Source organism: Arvicola amphibius, chromosome 6 (assembly GCF_903992535.2).
Source record: "Arvicola amphibius chromosome 6, mArvAmp1.2, whole genome shotgun sequence".
Classification (NCBI taxonomy): domain Eukaryota; kingdom Metazoa; phylum Chordata; class Mammalia; order Rodentia; family Cricetidae; genus Arvicola; species Arvicola amphibius.
In genome coordinates, this window is record NC_052052.2 from 157,995,069 (window position 1) to 157,998,803 (window position 3,735).

Below are 3,735 nucleotides of genomic sequence, written 5' to 3' on the forward strand. Positions count from 1 at the left end.
AAGAAGGGTCTCCTGACAGCGCCAACGCATTCCCGCTCAAACCCAAGTCCGGCCGACTGGATAAACAACAAGACAAACTCGGCAGAATCAAAGAAAAGGGGGTTTATTTCACACAGTCTCGAAAGGGAAACGGAACAGACCAAAGGCACCCACCCACTGCTGGCAAGGGAGTCCACAACCCATGGTTTGTGTGAGTCCTTCCGGCCTCAGTCAGAGTCCTCCTCACGTGTGCTCAGGGCTCTTTCTCCAGAGGCACAGAGGTGGGGGCTTCTCCAAGAGTCTAAGGGGTGGGCGGGCAGGCTTCAGTCATGGGTTTCAGGGTCTGTCTGTTCCATGTCGACATCCGACTCAGAATCCAGGGGTCCTTTAGCGTTGGCCATGTACTCATCCAGTTCTTTGTCCAGCTGCTCCTTGGTCGGTACGGGGCGAGGGAGGGCACCTCTGCCTCGACCACGGCCTCCAAAGTTCCCTCTTCCCCGACCTTTCACAGGCAGACCTCTTCCCTGCGTTTCCACCACGACCCGTAGCTGCTGCACGCCCTAGGCCCCCTCTCCCGGGACCACCGCGACCTAGAAGAGCACCTCTTCTTGAGTCCATTAGTGGGGCAGCTAAGTCTTGTTCACCTCGGAGGAGAGGGCTTCGACCTTGGAGAGACCACGAGCCCCTAGGCAGCCTTCTGGTGTCACGGCCCCCACGTTGTCTTCCTCCTCCTCGGGGAAAGCCTCTCTGGTGTTTGGGTAGGCCTAGTCCTCCAATTGCTCCCCTGTCCGGGGGGTCCCCTGGGTCGGCCTAAAGACGCCTGGATGTTCCTAGTCCTACCCAGGCGCTGCTCAGGTCTTACTGGGGCCTGGACGGAGGGTCTGTGCTCCATCTGCCGGGCCAGTCTTCTGCCTTTGGCGTTGGCTCGCTGCTGCTCCCGCAGGGAAGCCCGAACAGTCACTGTCATGGGCTGTGTGTTCTCCAGCATCCTAGAAAAGCGCTCATTTAGAGACATCTTGGTGGTTCTTTTTAGCACCACTTTCGGCCCAAACTCTGCGGCCATCTTCAGATCCCGAGGATCCAAGGAGATGGACCCCACAGGGCTCCTCTTCGCTGCTCCTGCGGGCGGGTTGGATGACCCGGACCTGACCAGGATCGCTTGGGTTGACTTGCTGGGCTGCTGGGTTAGGCGCTTGCCAAAAGGGGGAATGATGCGAAGCTCTCTCCCCGTGGCTTGGCTACCTAGTCAGCCGATTCCTTTCTGCTTGTCCGGCCTACCTCTTTCCTTCCTTTCCTCTGTGCCAGCCTGTGCTGCCAACTCAAGCTTGCTACCTCCAGGAAGCTCAGAAAGAGACTGTGTCTGAGAGAGGTCTCTACCCCTTCTTATAGTCCTCTCTAGGGGTGGGGCTAGAGGCACCCACCAATAGGATTCGTGCGTGTGGTAGGGTGTGGCAACCAGGATTAAAGGTGTGTGTTTCCAAATCTGCTCATTGAGGCGGATCCCTGGGACTCTTTTACTCTCAGATCTTCAGGTAATCTTCACTTCGTAAAACACGTTTGAAAGTCACTACGTTTTCCCCTTTCCGTGTAACAGAAAGAGCAGGCTTTAAGTAATAGGTGCCTATACAATAAGTCAAGGCAATAAATACATCAACAACGCATAGTCCATTTGCCTTTGACAAATTCAGAGAACAGATGTCACATCTATCCTATCTAGGTGAGTTCAAAGTCTTCTCCCCGATTGACTTTGTATCAGAATTTGCTTTCTGTGTCTGCAAACTATAGAACTATAGCTATCAAATCCTCAACTCCCTCAGAGACTCAAAGAGGAAATAACAGGAACCGAGTAAGCAGGAGGTGCAGGCGGGCGACTTGCAAACCATGGAATGACAGAAAACAGCTGCCTGCCCGGACGACTGTCACCCAAACCGAGTTCCTGGGCAGCATCGGGGCATCTGTCTCCAGCCTTCAGGCCTAGCGTATGTGACAGGCTTTTCTGTGAAGCAGGATACCCTGTGTCCTGCTTGTCTTTGGGACGACGTTGTGTCGGCTGTCCAGACAGGGGCGTCTTCTCGCCCGGTGGATTCCTTTTTGCCACAGAGAAAGTAAACTCCATGTGGAGTGTCTCCTGTGTCCATCCTCTTCTCTGAAGTAGACGGTTGCTGCAAGAAGCAGACGTGTCTCATCGTCACAGAAGAAAACAACAACCTAGGTTATTAAAAGAGTGTAACCGCCATATGCTGTCGATCTCTGAAGTGTGTCAACAAGACCCATCCATCTAAATTATATCTTTGGTAAACCTTCAAAACACACTTAGTATGACTATGAGTTCAATTGTACTAGGGGATTAACTACTCACCTATCTTTCTTTATTATTCTAAACAGTTAATCGATAATAATAATTTTCAAGGTCTAGAAATGTATATTACTTTGTTAATGAGCTGTATAGGTACAATACCTCGGAGGAGATTGGAAATGTATGTAGAGCATGTTTTACTAAAATTGATCTCAAGTTCGTATCAATATACACACTCTGTATACAATATATAAAAGTAAAGGAATGCAAAACATTTAAAACAAATACATGTTAAAAACAGGATTGATAATATTTCTTATTCCTTATCATTTTATCTCTCTTCTCTCCGTCTCTCTCTCTCTCTGTGTCTCTCTCTGTATCTCTCTCTCTCTCCTTCTGTTTGACCACTGTGTGTTTTCGATCCAGGGTTTCTCAGTAGCTGTAGAGCCTGTCTGAGAACTGGTTTTGTAGACCAGGATGTCCTTGAACTCATTAAGAGCAGCCTGCTTCTGCCCCCCAGGTGTCGGGATTAAAGTGATTGCCACGGAAGCCCAGGCTTGGTTTTTCAAAACAAAAACCTTGGATCTCATCAAATACCCTTGGTTTAGATTTTTCCTAACCATTATCCATAATAAATTGTAACTAACACATTATACAGGAACAAACATCCATAAACCATTTTTTGGGTGGAGGGAGAAGGTGTGCATAGTTTTCTCCTGATGATTGGGTGCTGATAGTTTCCTTTGAATGAGACAACAGTTTGTTATAAAGAACCAGATAAAAAAAGAATGCCACCGAAACATGACAGCTGACAAATTATTGTTAGAATTACACCTTCAAGAAGTTCAAGGAAAAGCAAGTTATGTAGCTTGAACCAAGATTGGTTCTGGACCTAGGTAACTGCATTTCAGGAGCAGCGGCAAATGACTCACTGCCAGAGGTAGGTTGTAAAGCATCTCCCACCTCTGTCTCTTGAGCCACATCAAACAAGGGCTTCTCCTACACTAAATGTGCACAGGCCTCTTGGACAAAACAGAAAGCCAACCTAAACTAAAAATCTCATTTTCGGGTGGACATTCTACACATGCAACTCAGGACGTCCTAAGCAATGTCAATGACCAAATCCAAGTGGCCACCGTGTGTAAGCCATTCTTGATCCAGCAGCAATATCCACGTTTCCAAATGACCTCCTTCACCATCAACATGGCAGACACACCTGCAGTTCTAGCTGTGCCCAGACAGCTTTTTAAGGAAGATGTGGAACTCTAACCCAGGGAGCACCCATCGGCGAGAACTCTGGCTCCTTCTGGAACTTTCTCTGGGATCATAAAGGTGACCAGAAGGAATATTAAAGCATCAGCGTATACTGCACGGGAGGCAGAGACTGGAAGAAGGGTCTCCTGACAGGGCCAACGCATTCCCGCTCAAACCCAAGTCCGGCCGCCTGGATAAACAACAAG

General features: G+C 49.0%; 1 pseudogene; it reads right to left on the minus strand.

Annotated features, from left to right (window-relative positions):
- Positions 1 to 302: 302 nt before the first annotated feature.
- LOC119817408 lies at positions 303 to 1,042 on the minus strand (annotated as a pseudogene).
- Between the last annotated feature and the right edge of the window lie 2,693 nt (positions 1,043 to 3,735).